Genomic DNA, 26,581 nt, shown 5'->3' on the forward strand with positions numbered 1-26,581 from the left:
AAAATGAACGTTTTTGTCATTTGCCCCTGGGAAAGCAAAGCGCAATTGCCGACCGTTTCCGTACGCTCAAGCGCCCATTTCGCGCCCCTAAAGCCTCCTTTTCGTGCAGATCCAAATTTTGTAACTTTTCACACGGGATTGTTTTCAAAAATCGCTCTTAGAAAGCTCAACAGTCAGACCAAGCTGTATAATATTAGTGACTGAAGAAATCTCAAGAAATCTGACTGGTTAGTACTAAAACATGGGGAAACCAAGCTCTACTAAACGTAAAGAGCTTCTGGTAATGCAGGTCGTTGCACAAAAGCAAGATCAAAGGCTCTTTATGCTCCAAAGAAGAAAACTTACAACTTCGAGAAGAAGCGACCGAATGCGACTACGGCTTCAAAATCGTCAATCGACAACACTTCAAACAAGGAAAGTGAACTTCCAGAGACTGCATCTAGCTCTAAAATTGGAAATACAACTATACCTGAGACTCCTGAAAAATCAAGCCAAAATTTTATATGTTTTTTTTTTTTACTCGTTGTCGGACAGAGTTGTTGTCAGAATACTGACGCATTCGTCAAACCCAACGTCGGACATTTATACTGTCGGACTAGAAAGTGTCGGACTACTGACGACCTTCCACATTAAGTCATATCTAATTAAGAAATAGCTCATAAATCATATTTTATTGACTTACATTAAGTTTGTCCTTTTTAATAAAACTGATTCTCTTTATTTTAACCTATAATTTTCTTTCTTATAATAAATAATCATCTTTTGTTTTATAACCTTTATAAATCCAGGTTAAATGACTGACACCTCTATCTTCTACACGTTCTAGTGTTATACCTTGTTCTTCTAAATAAACATTATGTAACCTCTTCCCATCTTTGTCATTAAAAAGCAATCTGCTCTCTTTTCTGCTCAGTAAGCTGGATACAGAACTGAACTATACTCCAAACTTTCTCTAAATCTCCAATGGGCAAAGACTCTCACAATGAGAGTGACGCCCCCCAAACAACCTCAACAACTGAACTGAACAACCCAAAATCCTAAAAGACAAATATTTAAAATGAAGAGATCTAAACTGAAAGAAAATGGAAAAAGTAGGAAAAGATGAAGACAGAAGTCTGAGATGGAAAACATAAAAGACAAACCTCCAAAATGTGATCGGCTATTGCTCATTCCGACATTTTAAATTTTCCGGGGGTTTTGCTGTTTGGGATTGTTTAGGTCAGGGTTGCTAGTAAGGGCTTGTCACTGTGTCGGGTGCATACTCAGCGCCTTGGGCCCCGCAGGGTTGCTAGTAACGGCTCGAATTTCAGTCAGGTTTAAAAAAGGGGTACTTTTACCCATATTATAATAACATTACCCCCATATTTTGCCAGTTTGGTATAAAATGTTATGAATTGCGTGATTTTGCTGTGCGGCGATGGCTCAAGGGATAGAGAGCTGGCTTCCGGATCCGAAGGTCTTTCTTTGGTGGTGGTTCGAATCCCACTCGGTGCGAAAATTAGACTGGTCGAAATTGATGAACAAATGATTGACAGGTATGAAAACTCAGTCAGAAATGAGAAACTAAGTCTCAGAAACTCAGAAGCTCAGACAGTCAGAAAAGAGAAGGACGGGATCAGAGATAAGGATCACATTTCGGAAGTTTGTCTTTTATGTTTTCCGTCTGAGATCAGGCGCGGTACCCAGAGTAAGCATCCCCTGCCACCCGTCATCTTCCCGAAAGAAAAGGGAGTAGTGTTGGCCTGACACTATCCAGAAGTGATTAGAGAAATAAATGAAAGAAAGCAAAAAGAGAAAACGAAGAAAGTAAAAAAGTCGGCCTAGAACCCGGTGCGGAATACAGCTTTTGAGCGACCGTACTAGTAGACTATGCTATAGTCTAAGACGAATCACTATCTAAGAAAAAAGCCCAAAGCCGAATAAAAAACTTCGCAAACGGTTTTTTTTGCCGAAAAGAGTTTACAGCCGGTAGAGTTGCCAGTCTTAGACTATACGATTTTGGTACAAAATACAAAAACAGCCCAAATCGTACGAATTCGAGTTTCCGTATGCGAGGCCAACTGTGTTCGGTATTCGAAAAAATCAAAACAAAAAAAAAGAGGCGGGAGAGAAACTGAGATAAATGAGGGATTCCAAGAAATATTATAGTTCTCTTTGAAGACCCTCTTCCTTTTATTCCCTTTATATTTTCTTGGAACTACACTTTCTTTTCTTAGAAAACAATTTTTATAAACAGTCATTTTTTTAATAAGTTTGTAATTTCTTTGCAACAAGGATATCTATCTAAACTTTCACCTTGTAAATTTCTTAAAAAACATCAAATCATGTAAGTTTGTTTGTTTGTTGTTTTTTTTGCCTGAGGATTATATCCTTATATTTACCCCTTTTATATAATAAAGTCCATGTAAATAAAAAGCTATAGTATCTCCCCACCATCATTTGCTCAAAGACAAAGAATATGTATACAAATCATTGACAGTTTAAATACTTGCAATTTCGAATTTGTGACTTTCCTGTTTGATAAAAAAATTTACAGTAGTGGATGAAAAATCTTATGATAACTTTTGCAGAGAAAAAGTAAAAAAGTTCCAGCTTGTAAGCTTTGCAGTATGTTGATCTTGCTTTGATTTGAGCTTGAATTTCTTTCTACCCAAAAAGAGACATTAGAAATGAGGATGAAATAGGAGAAAAGTTAAGAAATCCCCAGAAATTAGCTTAAAATGGAAAAGTACCGATCAGTAAAAACCTTGAGGCAGATTTAAATGACATTAAATTTCTTATTTACAAAAACTGATAAATAGGTAATTCAATCATGATAAACAAATGATTCTAAACTGCCTTCCGACAATACTGTATTACAGTCTCGACTAATTCCAGAAGGCTGATGTAAATTTTTCCAAATCATAATCTCAAATTATATCAGGACGTCAAGTGAAAAATTGCATATCATGATAACATATTTCAGTAACAGTCTCAATTTATACCAGGGCGTTGGTGAAATATTCCAAGTCATAATCTCAAATTGTACCAGGACGTCAAGTGAAATAAGTTATAATCTCAAATTGTACTAGGACGTCAAGTGAAATAAGTAATAATCTCAAATTATACCAGGACGTCAACTGAAATATTCCAAGTTATAATCCCAAATTAAACCAGGACGTGAAGTGAAATATTCCAAGTTATAATCTCAAATTGTACCAGGACGTCAAGTGAAATATTCCAAGTTATAATCCCAAATTAAATCAGGACGTCAAGTGAAATATTCCAAGTTATAATCCCAAATTAAATCAGGACGTGAAGTTAAATATTCCAAGTTATATATAATCTCAAATTATACCCAGGACGTCAAGTGAAATATTGCAAGGCATTTTCTCAAATAATACCATAGGACGTCGTGATTGCAAGTCTTAATCTCAATAATAAACCAGGATGCTGTGCGAAATATTTCATTTCGGTATTGTGCTCTCTGCAAATTACTGCCACACATATTCTCATTATTTTCCCATGCATCCAATTTCTGAATTTCTGATTCTTACCTAGAAAATTTAGAATAATAATCTGATAATTTTTACAGATATGACTAGGTAACTGAACTTCTCGACAAACCAATCATATAAAACTTTTTTTTGATTGGATTCGATTACTGTTCGAATGGTGTTCGATTGACGTTCGATAAGTTTCGATTAGCTTCGATTGCATATACTTTTCGATTGATTCGATTAGTTCGATTGGTGTTCGATCAATTCGATTTATGTTCGATTGGCAAACGATTAATTCGATTTATGTTCGATTGGCATGCGATCAAATTGTGTTCCGTTTTTTTTGTACTTTCGATTTCCGTGGTTCCGTATTTCCTCTATACCGCCGCCCTGTTTTAAGCGCCTCCCTTAAGACAGTTAGTCAACACTAGGAAATCTAGCTTTCAGAAAAAACAACATCAGTCATCTACATGATACATTTCAACAACAAGGATGAGAGTTACCTGAATCAGGTTCGCAAGACAATATTAATTAAAACTTGAAAGTTGGAAACAAAATAAAACGTGCAGCAGCCAAAATCTCCAAAATCAACCAACCAAAATTTGTCATTCAATTCCCGAGACAGCGCTTCGATTTTTAAGGCCTTGTTTATAAAGTAAAAACAATTACGCACATGTAAATGAGTCATTGTTTGAGGTCCGCGGCAAAATTTCCGGGAGATAGCCTATCCGGCAGTGCGCTGATCTAGGTGGGTTCCGCCTCCCCCGTAGATCTTTTTCTTGGTAAGTTGATCTTCAAATTAGTTTTCAAGGTTGGCTTGGCTCAAATTTTTTCATCTATGGCTCAAATTTTAGGCAATTTCTCAAAGTTTTTTTAAATGTTAATTTCATTAAAAAGCGACGGATTGTTTTTCATGAATCCCTTTAGAAGTTTTGCGGTGCATTTTTTTGCTTGAGAGTCAAGTAAACGATATAGCGCTTTCGCAGCATTAATCTTTGATACGTATTTTGGCGGGACGCTAGTGTGGGCAACTGTAAGAGCTGCACCGTAATTTCAAGTTTCGAAATGAGCGCCTCCCCCCAATAAGCTTTGCCATCCAATAACCGCCGAATTGATCGAGTGCGGCTCGCGTATTACGTGGGAACGAACTCCACAGAACATTCTCAGTAGTAATAGTTAAAGACACTCCAGAAATATAAATAAAATCTTAAGTTCGAAATTAGTGCTGAAATAGATATATTTTCGGTATCGGAAATCCATGAATTTTTGCTTTCAAATATTGGTATCATAAGTTTTTTTATCTCCCTTTTTCGGAAACTTTTACTTTTACTTTTTTACCAAGTATCCAAGCTCTAAACTTTTACTACCTTAACACTTTCATTGTGTTCTTTATGTTCTTTATGTTCAAACTTAACATATTCGTATATAATTTTTCGTTTTTTCGTCGTATGACGTTTTTTATCCAACATTATCTATCAGTTGTAGCTGTTAAAGAGCTATTTTTATTGTTCATATCCTTAAAAACATGTACATGGTTACCAAACATATAATATTTCCCTGGCGGCTTAGAAAACCTCCTACAGGTTACATTGTCAGGCGATAGGTTATTTTGTAATAGATGTTATGATATTTTGAGGAAAAAAGAAAAAGAAAAAAAGATGTAGTTAATTTGGGCAACGTTAAATCTGTTTTCTTAATTTATGGGTCCCATTTGAAGCCAAAATATTTGTCCGAACGTACAGGTTTTTAGCTTATTTAAAAAAAGTACCAGCATTTTATGTTACCAGGATTATTGGTTACAAGATTTCTAATTCTAATATTACTTAAAAAATTTCTATTTTTTCATTTTTAAAGGAAAAAATCACAGAAATTATGACCTTATTCGTATTATTTATGGAAGTATGAAATATTGCAAAATTAATTTTTGTGATAATTATTATTTTGCGATTTTGTTCCCTATTCGGAAATGAATATTTTGTATGTTTTTCTCTATTTTTGAAAAATGGCAAAATCTTCACAAACTAGTGCCAAATTTATCCTACAATAAAATAATACGAATTAGGTTGAAATGGAGAACGTGAGATCCTATAGAATATATATGATATCGTGAAGATAAAAAACCTTTTGGTACAGTCGAATCCGTCAAATAAGAAGAAGGAAGTCGAAAAGTCTTGCAAAACACGTTATGCCAGAGAAATGATAACAAAGCCTAGTTATCAAGCCCTGTCGTAAATTTTTAATCTTTATATGGAATATCAAATATGTAATTAACTTATTTTTTGTACGTGATAATGAAACATTTCGCCTCAAATAGATCCTTCTAACAAACTTAATCCTAGTGAGAAGTAAATACACCCATGTGTCCAGTGACCCAGTCGGTTCGAAATGGTCCAAATTTGGGACCCCGTTTGTGAATAAGCCAGGCCAGGAAAGTTTCTCGAGTTTCAAAACCTGGGCGAAAATAAAAATATTTTGATAAACCCTGTGGGAAACCCACCGAATTTGAATTACAACAGAGAAATTCATATCAAGGAAATAACCCAGGTGAAAAGTTAGTTTGATCTTCCAACCTTAATGGGACTTTACTTGATTTTCAATGTCAATGAAACATGGGTGTGCAAGGCCTTTAGGTAGGGTGACAATGTACATGTTACCCGACAGGAAAGAGAAGAAATATCGTGTAAACAAACATCTTACCCAGGAAGGAACTTTTGAACTCAAAGAAAACTTTGAAAGAAATTTCTGATTTATATAGTGAAATTCGCAAACTATTGTAAAATTTGCAAATTATTTTTGCTCCCCATTAAATGATATAGTGAAATTCTTGTCGATTTATTCTAATTTCGCTAAGCGCTAAGGGGTTATTTTTTTAAAGGGATAGTCAAATGACTTTCGCTATTTTTTATTCAGGGCCTGAACTAAACCATGATGTAGTCAACCCGCCCCAAGCTGATGATATTCATATATGAGCAAGAAATATTTTATTATGTATAAAAATCTTTTTCTTTGAATAAATACTGTTTCGTGTTTCTTCGACACCATGATTCAAGTTTAGTTTTTTATCTTTTCTTCGTTTGTTCTGAAAGAACGTGATTGCCTAAAAAGAGAATGCACAGTGCAATGAGTAGTATGAAAACAGGATAAAGTAGTGTTGCGGACTAATTTAATCACAAGAAAGAATGTAATGTACTTCATAAAAGAGCAAAGTAGAAAATACACCTTTTTTGTAATACTGAAATTTCCCTATTCGTCGTGTACCAGATTTAAAAAAGCTTCCGTCGTGCCTGTTATCATGCATATGTTTAGCATACCTTCAGACTAAGATGCTTATGTATTCGTATTAGGCCTGAAAATGGAGTCAAGCATTTGGTTATCTCTTGAAGAAAATTATATTTTAATTTTAACAAATGGGAATGGTTTCAATTGGCCTCCCTGAAATGCACTTTAAGGCTATAATCAGGAGACTTCTAGAAATTAGCTCGAACCAAACTTTGCCCCAAAGTGAAAAATGGAGTTGGCTTAAAAAAAGGATGTATCAAAACACAGTACCGTTGTTTTGTATAAGTTTCCCGTTTCCGCACTAAGATTCTTGTCCCCGTTCCGGAATCTTTCTGCTATTTTCTCCTGAGATAGCCGATTGGATTGGAAAGGGTTTTTTTCTAAAGGTACGGAAAGTCTTGTGTTTCACTGATAAGATTGCCAAACTTTCCGAAGCTTATTTTTCAACTACCCGAAGTCCTGGTTCTTTTTCCGCTAGAAAAGTGCAGAAACGGGAAACTTATACAAAACCACGGTATTAGCCTATTTCATAGGATTCGTGCAGTTGCTACATGCTATTTTCTATTGAATCTTGTTCAATTTTCCCTGAACTTAATAGAGAATTTAAAAGTGATATTCCATTGTTATTGTCTTTATTATATACAGTTTCTCCGTCACATTGCTAGTTATATTTTGTATTGATAAACGCTCCTTCGTGCATTGAAAAATGAAATTTGTAGAGATAACAACAATAGAAACCATTTTTAAAATCCCCTATCGAGTAAAGGGAAATTTGACCAAAATTGAATAGAAAATAGAATGTAATGTAACAACTACACGAATCATATGAATCATATAAAATTCTGCGAAATAAAACTTACTTGCTTTTCGGAATCCAACCCCAGTGAGACTTGCGTTCTTTTTGCCGTCTCCATACCAATCGTTTTTGTTGCAGATTTGGCGTACATCGACTCTAGTACGCTCTTTTGTTTGACAGTAAACAGCTTTCGTTTGGTTGTTTTTCTTGTTGAAGATGACGACGACGATGCCGAAACAATAGCTGAAGTGAAACAAAATAATGAAAATTCAAAGCCAAGTATTACCTTTTTAGAAACTACACAATCATCAATTCATCCCCCAGTCTCAAGATTTTAGGAATACCCTCAGGTATTCGCTAAAGGGATGAGTACACAAATTTCCAACAAAATTTCAATCAAACTCCAAATGTTGTCTCAAATTTATAGCCTCTTTTGGTACAAAAACCCTCCCAAACGCCCCAAAGATGAAAATCTCAAATATTTATTTACCTTTTTCGTGACAAGACTGCCTTAGGTCTTCATGAATTGCCTCATCTTCCAAAAATTCATCCACCTTCCTCCATATGTCTTGCCGACCGTTGTTTTTGGGACAATCCCGATTTCACCGTCCTTTAGCAAATTGGAGAATGTCGAGGGTGCCCTTTTGAGGACCTCACGACTGAAACTTTGTTTTCGAAACATTCCGATTTTGTTGGATCCACGTTTTTATTCTTCTTGTCAGGTTCACCACGTCATATTCACTCTCTTCGCTTTGAAATGAAATAAAATGTCAAAATCGATTATTTGTGTCCTGCCAAGCGATTTCCATACAGCAAAAACACACACCGGTTTTGACTCGCAACACACCGGTTGAGATTGGTTTTTCCCGACTTAAACCGGTTTAAAACGGTTGAGAAATCGGTGTCAAAGTTTCTAAAATTGAGTATCTCGAGCTTGTTGATTGTTACATACAAACCGGTACAAACCGGTTTGAAAGCGATCTCTACCGGTTTTGGAACCGTGTCAACCCGGTTTACGGAGCCGACAAAATAAATTTAAGATTTAATCACTAGCAAAAACTGTAAATTGTTTCAAGTTACCGACTTAAATCCTGAGAAATGGCCGGTGTTTGGTTGCTGTGGGAGGTGGGTCCGATGGTCTATCTTGAAGATTATAAAATTTTGAACAAGATTTTTTACAATTTACAATCGTTAAATTTAAGATGAAAAAGCTTCTTCAAAAGTAGTTCCTCCCAAAATAATACCTTAAGGGAACCTTTTTTGGTGAGCACTAATTTTGACGAACGGACGAATCTAAGATTTTTTAATTTCGGCGAGAACTAATTTTGGTCAAACAGGAATTTTTTTAAATTTCGGCGAATTAAAGATTTTCTAATTTTGGTTAAAACTTATTTTGGCGAATGACAGCGTAACTCTGTTCTCTTTTGTCTTATTTGAAGCTGAAAAAATCCCACCGGGTCTGTGAGAAGGGGGTGTCTTTAAAAAGATCGATAGTGATACAGGGGAGAGTGAGTGCACATGGAACAATATTAATTAAATATGCAAAAGTTGTTCATCAAAACGCTTTATTAAACAACTACATTCCTCTCTCTTTGAAATTCAAAAGAGAAGATAAATGTTTAGACTTGTAAAATGTAAAAGGAATTTTTTCGCATGTGCTTCTTTTTCTTCATCTTTTACTAAAGATAATAAGTGCAATGAACCGAACATTTGTTATGACGTAATAACCAGAGAGAAAGAAAAATTACTCAGCAACAATTCACGAAGAGATTTTCTCTTCAGCAAAAAGGAAAGCAAATAAGGGAGTTTCTTCTTTTATGATGCCAGAGAGAAAAGCGTAGAAAGATTGAGAAAGAAACTTTCTTTTTTAAAGAAGTTTTTCTGCACGTGCGATGAATCGCAGGCCGAAGCCTGAGTAACTTAATCTGACATAATGAAAAATTATAACTAATTGAACTGCACTAATACATGAATGGTGTCAAAAATAAACACTCCCATCCTGTTCAACTTGCATAAAAAATTTATTTACAAAAGATAGATTTGTATGGAGGGGCTTTGTTTACTTTTTTTTAATAAATTAGATTTTTTGGAAACCGGTTTAGATCGGTTTGAACCGGTTGCACGAACGATCGGCACCGGTGTGAACCGGTGCAAAGATCGGTTTTTCGATAACCGGTTTAAATCGGGTGTTATGGAAATCGCTTGGCAGGACACATTTATAACAAAAGCCGCAAAGATACGGATAGTTAATTCCCATTCGGATTGACCATAATAACAAAAACAAGCATAAAAAGCCTAAAGAAATTGAACACATTTTATGTCTCTAAACGAAGATACTCGCTCCATGACTTGAATAATTCCACGCGCTGAGCCGAAAAAGAGCTATTAAGTGGATAAATTTTCGCGTGGGTGAATTTTCGCGAGATGAGAATTCAAAGATTTCGCGTGGATTAAATTTCGCGAATTAGGCCTTTTTTATTTAATTTTGCGACTATATAAATTGTAACTTGAAAAGATATGTGTGTTTTTAATCGAACAAAGACAAAGTCACTCAAAAGCTTTCTTTGATTTCGCGAACTTTTATTTTGGCGATTGTAAAATTCCAAATAATTTCGCATGAACTAATTTTCGAGAATCAAAGGCCTTCGAGATTTTCACGTGGACTAAATTTGGCTAAAATGGCCGAAATTCGCGAAAACCGCGAAAATTAACCCACGCGAAAATTTATCCACATAAGAATAGCACCAGGGTAGTAGGCTCAAAAAAATAAATTCTACTAAGTATTAAAAGGGTCGTAAAAATATGATCATCAAAAAACGTGAACCTCGTCCGTGACTTCAAAGTCAATTATTTCTTTTTCTATGAAGCTTATGTTGTTTTCTTCAGCGAATTTCTTTATTTTCTCAACGTCTTCTCCAGACGGTGTCAATCGAACAACTTCGAACAAAAATCGCGATCGAACCAATCGAACGTAATCGAACACGAAGGAACAATTGCAATTCGATTGTGTTCAATTGCGTTCAATTGATTCAACTTTGATTCGTTCGATTGACACCGTCTGGTCTTCTGTATTGCATGTTTTTAAGGTCAGCTCCCACTTCATTTTTTCCTAAAATTAATTTGAGCAACAAGTAATAACATCGTGAAGTCACTTACTGTACAGTAAAAAATTTTGTATCGAATCGAAATATCAAAACTTATTCGTAAACATATCCCAATAAACCGTTTTATATGATTCGCAAGGCTCAAGTTTGCAAACATTTAAAAAAAATTTTTAAATAAAATCTGAGTTTTGAAATTTTAATCAATTTTTATATTATCCTAAAAAAGAAACAAACGTTTGGTTGAAACAATTAGTCCCCTTGTTGTGCGCAGATATGTAAATTATTTTGCGCGGATATATAATTTTCTAGCTGCGCAATTATGTAATTATTTTCTGCGCAGTTATGTAATAAGTGAACGGTTTTATTATTGCATTTTTGTGAATTTCAATCAAAATATGTGTAAAGAAATTCATCTCGTTTTTTATAAAAGTGACTCCAGGAGACACGTTATATACCACCTAATATTCAACATTCATTCAACATCGTTTTAATGATAGCTAATAAATAATTTTTAGATGAAACCTACAACATGGTAGCACTAGAAAGTGCGAAAAAGTTCGAAAAGGACAGGCGAAGACACGTATGTTTGTAATGAACACTTCAATACCTGTTACAAGCACCCAAATGCTCGAAACAAACATATTTAAATCGTGGCGATTAAAAACCAATCGCAACGATTAAAAGATATTCGAGAATATTATTAGAATGTTCGGAGCGATTATAAAATGTTCCATGAAACTAAAAACTGTCCGAGGCGATTAAAGTTTGTTTGAGGCGATCAAAAAATGTTCGAGACGATTGAAAAATGTTCGAGGCGATCGAAAATTGTTTGAAACGATTGAAAAATGTTTCATCATCATCATCCTTCGACCGTTAGGTCGGAAATACCGAGTATCTCTCTCTCCACAGCTCACGGTCTGACATAACTGTTTTCAGTTCTTCTAACTCGAGCCCTGTTTCCCGCCTCAAATTGTCGAGGAAAGTTCGCTTCCTTGAGCGTCTAGGACCAGCAGGGCACCACAATAAGATATCTGAAACGACCTCAGATTTCGCTCTGAAACAATGGCCGGAGAAAGTTAGCCTCCTGGAAAAAAGAACAGAAGAGATTCTAGGGAGACCTTGGTAGATTTGGGCGAGGTTGGGATGATCTCTCCAATTAAGATTTTGAACCCTTTTTAGGAGATTGGTATAACACCCATCAAGACTTTTCTCCATAGATTTTGTCATGGTCCAGGTTTCAGAACCATAAAGAAGAATGGGCTCCACAAGACACTTGAAAATTTTAAGCTTGAGGTTATTGTCAAGATCACATTGCCAGATTTTGTTGAGCTTATTACAGGCTTTCCACGCAAGTGCTTTCCTGGTTTTAAAGTCGCTATCAGAACTGTTGATAAGAGAGCCTAAGTAGTTGAAATCGATTACTTTTTTAATGTCAACACCTTTCAAAGAAAATAAAGGGAGAAAGTTTTCAGAGGAGCAAAGATATTCTTTTTTTTTCTCGTTACAGTAAAGACCAACCTGACTTGCTGCAGTTTCTAAAGAATGGAGTAGAATTTCGAGATTTTGAATACTTTCTGCAACAAGTGCGAGGTCATCAGCAAAATCCAGATCAGTCACAAACAAGCCAGGGTCACGTGTGCCCTGGGGCTTTTTAATTTGAATTCCCTTTTTGTTAAAAGTATCAACAGAAACTCTTAAAACATAATCCAAAACAACTATAAAAAGAAAAGGAGCAAGAGTGTCTCCTTGAAGAACTCCTGCTTGAATATTAAAAATATCTGTATCCCCATCAGGTGATACAACCTTTGCTTTGGAAGAAGTATACAATGCTTGAATAGCATTTATAATTTTCTCAGGGATACCATAGAGACCTAGAATTTGAAACATTTTTTCTCGACTGATCGAGTCGAAGGCCTTTTTGAAATCAACAAAACATATAAAAGCATCTTTATTGAGTTTCCTCATTTCTTCCAGAATTCGTCTGATAGATAAAATTTGAGAGAGTGTGCTCCTGCCCTTCCGGAAACCGTTTTGGTTTCTCCTAAGGAGGGGGTCAAGAATAGGAACAATACGGTTAAATAAAAGTTTGTTATAAATCTTTGCGGCAATTGGCATCAAGGTGATACCTCTGTAGTTTGAGGCTAGGGTCAGATCACCTTTTTTGGGAACTGGAATGATACCCCCTGTTAACCATGCAGAAGGTGGCACAAAATCGTTAAATGTATGGTTACAAAACTCTAGAAGGAGGTCAAGAAAAATAGGGTCTTTCCATAAAACTGTGGGTATATTGTCTAGACCGGAAGATTTATTGATAGAAAATGATTTTAAAGCTATTTTAAGCTCATCTTTAGTAAAAGACTCTGTTGAAATGTGTAACAGATCAAAAACTTGGTTCAGAGGAAGTTGGTCAGGTCCGAGAAGTGGGGAATTTCCAAGCAGTGACTTGAAATGAGCAAGCCAATTCTCTTTTCTTTTCTCTGGAGATCCTCCTTTGAGCTGGATCGATGGATGATCCTTGCGCCCTGACAGTTCATTGATTGTCTTCCAAGCAGCTGAGTGTTGATGAAAAATGTTTGAAGTGATTGAAAAATGTTCGAGGTGATTAAAAAATGTTCGAGGTGATCAAAAATTGTTTGAAGCTTTTAAAAAATGTTCGACGCAAATAAAAAATGTTCAAGGCGATCAAAAATCGTTTGAAGCGATTAAAAGATGTTTGTGGCAATTGAAAAATATTCGAACCAAGTAATAATTATTTAAAAAGCTTATAAACTATATATACCCTTAGATGAAATGATACACATGAAAGCAAAAACAAGCCACTGACGCTCCTAACAGCAAAGTTGATAGCTATTATTAATTCAGTTTAAGATTATGTTCCTAATATTAATTTCACAGCTTTTTGTCAAGAGAGGTTTTCACTAGGGAGCTAGAGGGTTACGTTTCCTTCTATAATGGTGGAAATTTCTTAACTTGACAAATGGTGAAAAACTTCTCTCTCGGTTTCCATTGTGTGGGAATTCCCTTGTTTAGCCTATTCGTTCATTTGTCAAAACTTTAAAAATTTAAAAAACATTTTATCCGCAACGTTAATTTGACCCCATTAGGTGAACAATAAATAAAGTATAAGATAAAGGTAAGAAATCAGCCCCGGTGAAAAAACTGCCCACTGTTAACCAAAAAAAGTAGACCACTTATTCTTGGTTTCTTTGAAGGTTTTTTTTGCACTGTCAATGGTAATTATTATTGATTATTGATGACAGTCAGCGTGAAAAGGACATTCGATTTGCATCATCAGATCATATGTCATATCATTCAGGGGTAAGTGGTGTACCAAAAGCAGTGCGTGCGTATCGCTAGTACTCAAAGAAACCTAGCCTGTGATAGCCCTGATTATGAAATTTCAAGATGTTTTTTTCTCTTGGTGATGATCGGCCTTTTTTCAACGTGGAGGGGACTGTGACATAAGGTGGCGTGATTCTTGGGAGTAAATTTTGATAGACACAGACAGAGTTATTTTTGTTGTATACTTTTTTAATAGAGGTAACCCTAATAAACACACTCGGGTGAAAAATTAAGTATAATGCTAAGCATAGCTCTAAGCTCTAACTTTGGTTCTCTTTACTCAGGGTCTAATTTAATTTTGTCACCTTACGACAAGCTTTATTATGCCAGCAACGAAAAAATAATTTCAATAAGAGTCGGCGTAAAAAGGCTGATAAGATGAAACGGAAAAATATTACCAACCAAATACTTTCACCTTTTCCCAGGGTGGACGGAAGTATACAAGATTAAAAATGAAAAATGAAAATGAGTCAAATAGATAATGTTTTAAAAAGAGATTTTGCATATTACTTATGACTTAGCATAATTTTAGGTTGGAAAAGAAATTTTGCTAAGCATAATTATCCTCGACCCGATTTTCCCGTATGCCAAAAAGAAGTGTCAGGGATTTCTTAGTCTCATACTGTTTAAGGTATGTGTTCACCTTTCTTGACACATTCTCTTTAATTGATAATATCTTTAGAAAAACAAATTTTTATATATCAAAAGTATATATTTTCTGAAAGCCAATAATATTCTCTTTCTAATGGTAAAAGTTTCAGCTGAATTTAAATAACTGAGCAGGATATAATTAAAATCTTAAGAATTTTAACCTTACCTACTTCAAAGAAGATAAAGTCACCCATAGCTTTTGAATTTTGAAGAAATAATTTCGATACTCTGTTCCCAATAGATTGAACTAAAAAAGTGTCTTGGGATTTTTTTTGGAATTGACTTTAACTCTTTAAATCCTAAATTCTGTAAAAATATCGATAAAAAAGTAAATTTAAATGTAATTTTTTCAGTTATCTGTAAATTGAGGAAAAACAACTCGGTTAGAAATAAAATCCTAAGACACTTTTTAAGTTTGATCTTTTGGGAATCTCATAAAAAAAGAATGAAGTCGATATCTAAATGCTATGGGTGACTTTAACTTCGTTAAAAGTAGTATGGTGTGGTAAAATTTCGTTTTTTTCTACATCAATTTGAAATTTTTAACGAGATGATTGCTGTTAATTTGAGTAATCAGTGAAATGTGTCAAAAATATTTCTATTCAATAGAGGTGTGAATAAACATCAGCTGAATTCTCTCTTTTGTCTTTGTTGTTTACGAAAGAGACAATTATTTGAGTAGATAATCCATCATAAGACGAACTTTGATTTGAAATTTAAATGGTTATAACTCTGGATCAAAAAAAGATTTTAAGATCGCGATTTTACCAAATTGAAATCCAGTTACTTTTCTTCCACTCTGACTGAAAAAAAAATTTTTGACAAAAAATCAGAAGAAAGGTGTACACATACCTTAAGTTTCAGTTTATCTTTCTTTTTTTCAGAATGTAAGAAGATTTGAAACCGGAGTTAGGCAATTCGATGGAGAAAGTTAATTCGGAAATTTACCTTCCTCGTCCGACATCAGCATTAATTGGACAGCACTTTGGAGAGCAGTGAAAAATAGTCGCGCGGCTGAGGTCGAAAAAAGTGGCTAGAAAATGATTTTCGTGATACACCTCTTAGATTCCACTTTTTTCGATGGAAACTCTTGAATTAGTATATGTAGATTACAAAATCAAAAAGTTTCCACGATATTATCGTGCAAGTAACGAGTAAATGGCGATTTTTTGCGTTTCCAGGCAAAATTGCAAGGCCTGGAAATTCATGATTTTTGGGGGGGTCTTCAAATTAAAAAAAGACCTATATCACATGATAGAGCTCTTCAAATTGAGCAAAAAAGTGTATTACACCAAAGCCCCAACTTCTCTAGATCAAAAGTTATGGGCCTATTTGTGGTCAAAAAGGTGTTTAATTTTGCATAAATTAATGCAGATTGTGGGGAAATTCCCTGTTTTCCATCAGACGATCGATTTTCGACCTCAGCCGCGCGACTAAAAGTCCCATTTAAATTTAAGAATCTGAAATAGTATTTGGAGTAACAGAAAGTGGAAACCCTAGAGACAATAGAACGACTTCATTAGTAGGTTAATAACAATAATAATAACTAGCCGGTACCCGGCGTCACAGCAAATTTTTTTTCCGTAAACGGGCGGAAATATCATTCGATGGTCGGAAATATCTTTTGATTGTCGGAAATATCCAAAACTCTAAAAATTTGAAAATTTAATGGTCGGAAATATCCCGCGCTTTTAAAAATGCTTCATCAGCAAAAAAATGTAAACAAAGATAGTACTCTTGTCTCCCGAATAGACGGGGGGGGGGTCCGAATAAGCAGGGGGTAGGAAGATTTTCTAAATCCTAATAAGCGGGGGATGGAATAAGAGGAGGGGGGTAATTTGAAGACAGAATTTTTTTAAACTGATATCAATTTCAACAACAAAAAAAGAAACTTTAACAATTGAACACGTAAAATAAGAACCAATACTAACAAAAAGGAAGATTTTAACAAGTTTAAGGTCTATCTACACTGTAATAAAATATTAAATTATTCAAATTTAATTAGCGGGGGGGGGGTCTTAATAAGAGCGGGGGATGGATTTTTTTTCATTTAACATTTAGCGGGGGGGACGTCTACTCGGGAGACAAGAATAGCAAAGGTGGTGTTTTGTGTGCCAGACAAGCTTTTTAGGGAGAGAAAGTGGTATTGACGTTTTTATTCAAACACGACTCTTCGTTCTTTCTTGTCTTTTTTATATCCTTTCCTCCTCTAGCCCCCACTGTAAGGGTTATTTTTTGGCAAAATTTTCTCTGCATGCACTGCCAGCTGGATGCACTGTAAGGGTTCGATTTAGGAAGCCAAATTTTCCGCCGAACGTATGGTCGTTTTCAGATCGATCCACCGGGGTAAGGTCTAGAATGGGAGGGTGTCCAGGTAGGGTTGGGACTAGCTTTAGGGTGATTTGAGAGCAGTAGGGGCTAGAGGAGGAAAGGATATAAAAAAGACAAGAAAGAAAGAAGAGTCGTGTTTGAATAAAAAGGTCAACACCACTCTCTCTCCCTAAAAAGCTGTCTACGTCTTGTGTAAAATACTGTATAAAGAACTAAGAAACAGAACAGTTCTCAGTCATTGTCCCAAAAACTTAAAATAAAAAACTACTCTTGTCTGGCACACTCACAAGTTGGCCACACCACACCACCTTTGCTACCATCTTTGTTTACATTTATTTGCTGGATGAAGCATTTTTAAAAGTGCGGGATATTTCCGACCATTAAATTTCCAAATTTTCAGAGTTTTGGATATTTCCGACCATCAAAAGATATTTCCGACCATCGAATGATATTTCCGACCATTTCGCTATGATATTTCCGACCATTAAAGATATTTCCGCCCGTCTACGGAAAAAAAATTTGCGGCGTCGCACGCCGGTGTTGCTAAACGCGTCTATCCCTTATCCCATCCCTTTGGATGGTGAAGATGGCTTGAAAACACGATATAAAAAATTTAAAAGAAAAATAATTTTTTGTTTTATATATGACATGGACAGCCTCCAAAAGTTAAGTCTGCCTGGAGTTTCTTGTCACCTTGGGGTAATGACAGTCAGCCTGTCCCAAGCCAGGATAAAGACAGATGGACCTAGAGAGGTTTTCTACATTCCCACTTTTTGCCAAATACAATAGTTTAGATTACTTTCAATTTCTCAAACTGGATGCTAAAAGCCCAACAGAAACAAAAAGAAAAAGGCTGGTAAAGGGAACTACTTTTCGCGGTAACATTTTAGGGTGTCTTCCGCGAAATGCAAATTTCACTACAAATCCTCAAAAAACCCAGCAAATGGAAAGAATTTAGGGAAAAAGTAGGTGTCAACTAATATCGAAAATTAGTTTCGTATCTCACCGCGAAAATAAGCTCTCTCAGTTTCCTGGTGTTTTGCAATGTTTCTAGCCTCAATTTCTCTGAAAACCCGATTGTAGTCAATATCTAATTGGTACAAATTTCGTCAGTCAAAAGTGATGATATTTTTGGCCGAAAGTTTTCCACCTAGAAATTTGCTACCGATAGGGTAAGTTCATATAAAATTCGCCAAAATAAGTTATTTTAATGTACAATCTATGAAGCTTTGTCAATATGATTTGACGGGCTTTGTGTCAAAAAAAGAAAAGGAAATCAATTAAGTTATGTTTTAGTATCTAAATCAATGGCATAGTGTTAAAAATGTTACAAAATAAAAAATTAAAAATTCATAAAATTTACAAAGTTAAAATTTTCTTTTTTAAATAATTTTTATAAGAATAAAATCTTGATGAAATAAAAATAGCAGTTCTAAAATAACATTCAAACGGGTGTATTAACGGCTTAACAATCATTCTACCAAGGTCTTTACTATCTATGACTAATAGTTGACGCGAAGTCTCCTAAAAGGGTGAACTACCTGATTTTATAACTGAAAAAGGGCACGAATTAATTTGAGGTAATAATACTGGGTAAGTGCGATACTTAGATGAGTAGACGCCACCACAGTTTTCGAAAAATAAGACGCAGTAACGCAACAGCAAAAGTTTTAATCAAATAAAAATATCTCAATCTCAGCATGCACTCTAGGATCGCAAACAACCAAACGCAATAAACCAAGGAGCTTCAAGTTCCTTGAACAAACCGAGCAACAACGTCTTAATGTTCTTTACGATCTTTGAGTTTGGTATAAGGCGAATGTCGTGAAGAAGATGACGATGACGACCGCGAACGTGAAAAGTAACCGCTCACTAAAGGAAAGATTGAAAGCAATTTTAGTTTTTGTGATCACACTTTAAAAGCTAATGAAGCTCTCTACACGTTTTTTATAAGCATAACGCTTATAAGCATATCCAGGCTCAAATCTTGCAAAAACTTAGGCATCGCCTAAGTATATGCTGAGCCTCAAATTTACAAAATTTCAAAGCATTTATCCCCTAATTTACAAACAACACCAAACAAATTGCACCATCACTTACGCTTAGCATAGATAGGCATATTCGAGGCTGAAAAAACTAATGTTGCTAAGCATAATGAGGCTCACAAAAATTTACCCCATGCTTATAAAAAACGTGTATTTCATCAATCCGAAAGGAAAACGAACTCGTGAAATTTTCCGTACCACTTTCCATCCTTTTCTGAGATCGGATCAACTGTTTCAGCTCCTCCCTTGATTGGGCCACGATACCCAGAATTAGTCGTGCTGAAATAGGAAAACAAAAATAATCTCAAATGAAAACAAAAATAATCTCAAATGAAAACAAATGTTGCCTACGGAAGCCCTTACCTTTGGCTGGATTTTTGAATGTAATGAAAGTTCCCAAGAAGTGAACAACTTACAATCACGCACAATAGAGATACGAGAAGTTTATATCCCATTAGATAGGGTGACAATGATCAAATTTAAAGTTAAAGCAAAATGTAGCTGTCTTACTTACTGTGGTCATCTATTTCATTCATTACGGGACCACCATCCGTCTGTGTGGACGAACAAACCATCTGCGGTGCGATACGTGCTGTTTGGGTTTCCTCGTCTTTCATGTATCGGGGATTTGGTACATTAGTTAAAGTATTTCCCATTTTGTGATCTTTTATTATCTATAACTGAAAAAAGAAGATGGGTATAACAAAACTTCCAGACGAATCAATAATAAGTAAACAAACTAAAAGCAAATTGAGTGAAGGTTTGAAAATTACCAGGGCTTAATTTCAGTTTTATTGCAAATCATCATTAATCAAGCCCTGGGATAAGAAATTGTCATTGGATGTGTAAATTACAAAGGGATAGACATGAATTCAGTTTTTAAAAGTGGGAAGATGAAACGTGCAAAACGAAATTCTTTGATACTGTGTCACATAATATTGTGGTTCAGTTGCAGGTGAATTCCAAAAACAAACCATTTGAAGTGGTTTGTCTCCCATATGGAATGGGGGATCTCATTGAAGGTTCTCCAATCAAACTTGGGTAGTGATGGAACTTGCTGACATTAATCTTGAGTAGGTTGGTAAATGCAATTGCCATAAACAAACCATATTAAATGGTTAGTCTCCCATATGGAATGGGGGTATCAATAGCAAGTAGTTATGCTGGTAAAAAACTGTCTTCTTTCCAACATTGACATCTCGATGATGGTGCAAGTGATTGAATGTAAGGCAGTAACAAAGTAAGCTTAATCTCTTTATAAGAAGTGTTTAGCCCTGTATGTCATCAAAATTGTAATTTGCACAAACAATGGCAATTTCTTATCGATACCCTGCCCAACCCAATCAAAATCAATGTGAAAACAACACAAGTAAAAAAGCTACTAAAGATACTAAATTATATACAGAAACACAATCTCGTTATAGAAAGACTCAACAATCGATTGAAATGAAAAAAGCATTTAGTCAATCAAATTTTCTTTGTTCCAGCAGTTATCATTCTTCTTATATCCTAAATAGCTCATGAAAAAGGAAGTAGAAAAAAATCAAAGAATCTGAGGGTATACAACATTTTTTGTATAGCATTTGCGTCTAGCATACCCTTGCTGAAATGAATTACAAATTTGAACTTTAACACAGTTGAACGCACGTGTGCGAGAAAAAGCAACGTATAGTTGTCCATGCGAGAAACATGGTTGACGCAAAAATATGCCAACTTTTTCATAAGTTTGTCATCCCTGGCTTTTATTGATTGTGACAGCATAAGATAACCGTAATGGAAACTGGACACGTTTCAGTTGAAATGGTAAATTTGTGTCGTTGGTACAAAATGTAATCCTGGGAATCAAAGTTCTTTGACCAGCAAAAAAGCCAGTAAGAATTTCTGCATCAATGATATTGTCTTGTAAATTACAGACCTTAAGACGTGTTCCGTTACAAAGACCATCTTTCAAGGACAAATTACGAAGCAACATTACCACAGAGCCCACTTTAAGATTTAACTTGTGTCTAGGCATTCCACTTGGGGTGATTGAGTTTAGAAACTCTTGAGGATATAGATCTATTTCCTCCTGCGTATCCGCAACCACTGAATCAAAACTGAAATAAGTACAAACATCTCCCGTCTGTCGTTGCAAGATTTTTTCATTAATTTCCAAGGCTTCTTCATTTGTTGGAGTTAAAATCACCCGCTTTGTTAGGTCCTCACCATCTGCAAAATTTCCAAAGATATGTTGAATCAGATCAGAGTCTTTCGGAAGCACACATTGTTCTGGAATTTCGATGCACCCAAGATAGGGTTCAGAAGCTTTCATCGGCAAGGCACCCTCACCCAATTGCAAAAGAAAGTTGGAAAACTCTTGTTCCCCGATACCTGTCCTCATGTTTTGATTCAAATGAAATACTTGTCCAAAGAGGACTCATTTTCAAACAACTTTCAACAACCTGGGCTGGACTTCCTCTTTTTACAACCGGGAGGGTTTGTCGAAAGTCACCACCTAACACAACAACTTTTCCAGCAAATGGCACTTCACTGTTACAAATATCCCGCAACATCCTATCTACAGCTTCAAGCGCGTGTTTAGAGACCATTGAAGCTTCGTCAAAGATAAAAATGTCTTGACTTCTCAAAAATTCTGCATGGGTACTATTGGGTTTCACACTACATGTACTACTACTTCACACTACATCAAGAAGTGTTGCAGCAATACCAGTCCAGGAGGAAGTGGAAACAGTAAAAGATCGTGCTCTGGCCTCCTTAATAACATAATTGTACATGTACGTTTTTCCCGCACCCCCAGGACCATCAATAAAAAATAGCTTAGCAGAATTGAAATCATTATTTGAAACAGCGTCAATGACAGCATCAGCTGCAGTGGTTTGAGCCTCATTTAAGGTTGGCCTAATTTGGTCGGCTTCCCCTCGATTAGCAGCAGCATCTGGCTGTTCCTGAACAATCTCTATGTCAAAATCAGGCAGATTGAAATCTTGCAAAGACTTTCCAAATTGATGGAGCATGTCCGCAATTTTAGATAAAGTCATTTGCTCAGCCTGCAATTCACTATGTTGACGTAAGAAATATTGGATCATGTGCTCTCTGAAAGTCTCCCAAAGCTCTGCTGGGTTATTCGGCTCACCATGAATGAGAATGGTACAAAACGTTCTTCTAATTTTGACTGGTGTGGCAACATGCACTACTTCATTCAAAGTCTCAACCCAGATTTTGTCATCAGCCAAAAGATCCCTTGCTGAACATGCCTCTCTGAAAGTTGGACAGATTTCCCCTTCAAAAGTTTTCAAGTATTCAAAGGATGTGGCACCTGGAACATGTAACAACAAAACTCTCAAAAAATACCTTTCACCTTCACGTATACTTGCATTGTACATCCGACTGATTACTGTCCCATGGCCTCGTTGTCTTACTTTCCACTTATTACCCTGTCTAGATTTGATAAAGACGTAGTCATAGGGAATGTCAGGATACAGAATTTGCCTGGCAGTAGGATCATTTTGGTTTAGCAAAAACCAAGCAGTCAACATAGTTTCATTATTTTCAGCTCTCTCGGCAGCATTTTCTTCTTCACCTTGCCTAAAATAAACACGCTGAAAATTGGGTAGATGCACTGCCAACCTGATAACAGTGTGACTCTGAGTGTGCATAGGAAAAGCAAATAAGCGCCAACATGCTTCTGGAGCGGAAACATACCGTGCATCAAGGAAAGTTTTAATCTCATCATGATCTATTCTCTCTGCAATCTCAATATGGGCTGTATCATGACCTTTGTAGATGTATTTGTAAAGATATTTGACAGCTTTAATGGAGACACAGGCTTCCAAGTTAATGTGAGCGTTATATTTTTTGCACAAATAAGGATTATATGGCACAACCCATCTATTATCAAGATCAAGATTCCTTACCCTAACAGTACAGCCATTGTCTGGTCTATGATAAGAAGGATACCCATCCACATTCATAACCGTTTCATCATTAAAAGACCTTGGATAACCTTTTGAGCAACTACCATCAATCATGCACGGGCTACGATCATTCAAAGCACCACATGGCCCATGAATCATGTTGGACTTGATAATTTCATAGAGCTCAGGTTCAGTTTCTGGATCAGGAAGCTGTGCACAAATCAAGCGGTCAATATCATCTGCATTTCTCAGCTTGAATTCGACTGCAAAATGAATCAAAATGTGTGCATGAGGGAGGCCGCGCTTTTGGAACTCAATAACATCAACACGGGCAACAACCATTCCAAGAATCCCATCCTCTATTATTTCCTTTTTCATTGCTAGCAACTTTATACGAAACACTCGAACAAGTAAATCAGGCCTATCGTGCGCTTTCTGGTTGGGAAGTAAGTTCTCGGTTACCTCTCGCCATCTTGGATTACAAGTAAAAGTCAAGAAAGTGTCTGGTTTACCACTCTTACACACTACAGCCATTCCAAGTAAAGCTGGTGCATGGCTCTGGGAGACCCTGAAAAGGTTGAAGGCAAAACAATAACATGACCCGCATTTAAGTTTCTTTGTTCTGCAGCATTTTCAATATGGTCAACTAAACCTTGATAACATTCAGCTCTAAGTTGCTGCTAATTGTGACGTATGAAGTCCAACCTTGAACCTTCAACTTTTGTGTATGCGTCAACCAAAAATTGCTGAAACAACCTACCAGACAAATGAATTGCTGAGAGCTCCCTTCGGATAGCTATACGATAAACATAATGTTCAAGCTGTGTCACGTGATTCCTGGCCGCCGTTGCTCTTTCAGCTACATGAGGCATATTCATATCCCAGCCCGGATCGCCTCTTGGAAACAGAAGCGGGTAGATATATGGATCTTCTACGCTAGACGTTGATGGTATACTTTGCAAAGGGTGATTTTTTGGATAGACAACAATATTCCTACCGGCTGGTAGAGCACCATCTTCTCCTGTGAAGATGGCAGCCACCTCTTCATGCAAAGGCGCATTGTCACGTCTTTGATCATGCCCCTCTCTCATTACCATGGATACCCTAGAAACTGGACGGTTTTCTGCTATGGCGCGAGCTTGTTCCTCATCTTCAACCTGTTTCATGTGCTTTAAAGAAGCAGCATAAGGATTTACCCGGTCAAGAACATTCTGGATGAGAGCCATAGTGGCCCTATTACAATCAACTGCAGAAGGATTCTGCATGCGCAAATCAAGAGCTTGCGCTGCTTGAATGATATACAATTGAGCGAATTGTGGCTGTTCTTCATTAGGAAAAAGAGTACCGTAGCGATGTCAAATTTGTCCACAAATTCTGAATGTTGGGGGTCCATTCCCAGGAGGAGGTCTCAAGTTGGCAGAAAAAGAGCCAAAAGCAAAAGAGTTATTGTAAATACGAATTTTTTTGCGAAATTCCCTGGCCCCGTTTGAATCATCGGTGAAAAGATGTCGAAGTTGAGGTGGAAAAGGCTCTAATTGAGGCAGGGAAACTTTTCCTTTCGCGCAACACTTGAATTCGTCTTCTTTTTCAAATTTTATGGCCCCACAAAACTCACAAACATGGTTAAAAGCTCCTAAATAGTGTTCATCAGGAAGGGGGTTACCTATTTGAGCAAAATTCAAGCGTCTAGGTCTGCGGTACCGGGCATTATTATCTCTACGCCTATGTCCAAACTGTGCGTCATTTTCGTTTTCTCGAATATTTCTGATTCGCTCTACATTAGCTTGCCTTCTTTGACGTCTTCGCTCAATATTTTCATTCGCACGCCTATTCCTTTGATTCTGAGCATTGGCATTCCTTCGCCCTTGACTTCATTTTCGTCTGCACGCCTTTCCCTAGCTCGCTCTAATTCAATTTGTCTACGCTGCTGAGTCTGCTGCTCATTTTTATTAGCACGCCTTTCCCTAGCTTGCTCTAATTCAACTTGCCTGCGCTCCTGCGTTTGCTGCTCATTTTCATTAGCATGCCTATTCCTAACCCGCTCTAAATCAAGTTCCCTACGCTGTTGAGTCTGCTGCTCATTTTCGTTAGCACGTCTTTCCCTAGCTCTCTCTAATTCAACTTGTCTGCGCTCCTGCGTTTGCTGCTCATTTTCGTTAGCATGCCTATTCCTAACCCGCTCTAAATCAAGTTGTCTGCGTTGTTGAGTCTGTTGCCCATTTTCATTAGCACGTCTTTCCCTACCTCTCTCTTGATTGAGTTGTCTGCGCTGCTGACTCAGTTGCTCATTTTCATTAGCACGCCTAGCTCTCATTCTTTCAGCGTTCCTTGCCCTTCTCTGTTGAGCTTCACGAGGAGTTTCTCTTGCCCTTCTCCTACGCGCATTTTCAGCAGCAGTTCTCCTACGCCTCTCAGCAGGCCCCTCATCATCACCTTCAATCAGGACATTTTGATTATCTTGGCTCATTTTGGTGAGAGATTTTTACTGTGCACAAGAGGAAAATTCGGTGACATATCTTGCCTGCTGTCATGAGCTACCAAGGATATAAAAACAAACAATAACATACTTTAAAAACAGCTCAAAGAAACACTTAATTCTATTCTGGTATGCCAGTGATTCTCTGCTCCAAAACCATTTTCAATTCTCTTTTATCAAACCAAAAAGGTTGACTTTTCATACAGCAGCACCATCTCCAGCAAAATCCAGACGAAAATGAAGATTTCAGATTCATCAAAAAAATTGTACAATCATTTGTGACGGGTGTTGTGTTGTTCAGTATCTTGGTGGATACGTCCAGCGAAACGCGTTGGAATAAAATCTAAAATGACCCCCTATCATGTTTTTTGGTTTTTCTAAGAACCAATCAAATTCTTTTGGTTTTTCTAAGAACCAATCAAGATTAGTTTCAAAAGTCACGGGTGCTCAACAAATGCGTGTGAATATGAAAAAGGTTTAATTTTTTAAGAAATCTTACCCCCATATTTATAAAAAAGCGGGAATCTGATGAAACGCATTTGTGGAGCAAGAACAAAAACATTGCACAGACAGAAAACAGAAAACAGAAAACAAAATGACATACGCGTTATACTAATAATATATAGACTAATATTTTAAGTGGCTAGCCATGGACTAACGAATGAGCTTTAGGCATTGTATTTCTTAGTCTCGTACTTTTAGACTGTGACATAGTTTAAGTTTCAGTTTCTAGTTTAAGTTTCAGTTTCTTTCTTTTTTTCAGGATGTAAGAAGATTTGAAACCGGAGTTAGGCAATTCGATGGAGAAAATTAATTCGGAAATTTACCTTCCTCGTCCGACATCAGCATGGACAGCACTTTGGAGGGCAGTGAAAAAGTTCCATTTAGATTTAAGAATCTGAAATTGTATTTTGAGTAACAGAAAGTGGAAACCCTGCCTAGAGACAATAGAACGACTTCATTTAGTAGGTTGGAGATATAACTAGGATTGTTGACCAATCAGTTATTTTTTATATTTTTTTCGTATTTTATTTCTCCGGACTCATTTTCAGGGAGTTTTCATAGTGTTTCTATACCACGACTAGAAATGACGACCACGACCGGCGACCACGACCGGCGTTCAGATAAATTTGGGTATTATCGAGTTTTTCTCTTTCTCCAGCG

This window comes from Clytia hemisphaerica, unplaced genomic scaffold (genome assembly GCF_902728285.1).
Source record: "Clytia hemisphaerica strain Z4C2 unplaced genomic scaffold, Clytia hemisphaerica genome assembly, whole genome shotgun sequence".
Taxonomy (NCBI): Eukaryota; Metazoa; Cnidaria; class Hydrozoa; order Leptothecata; family Clytiidae; genus Clytia; species Clytia hemisphaerica.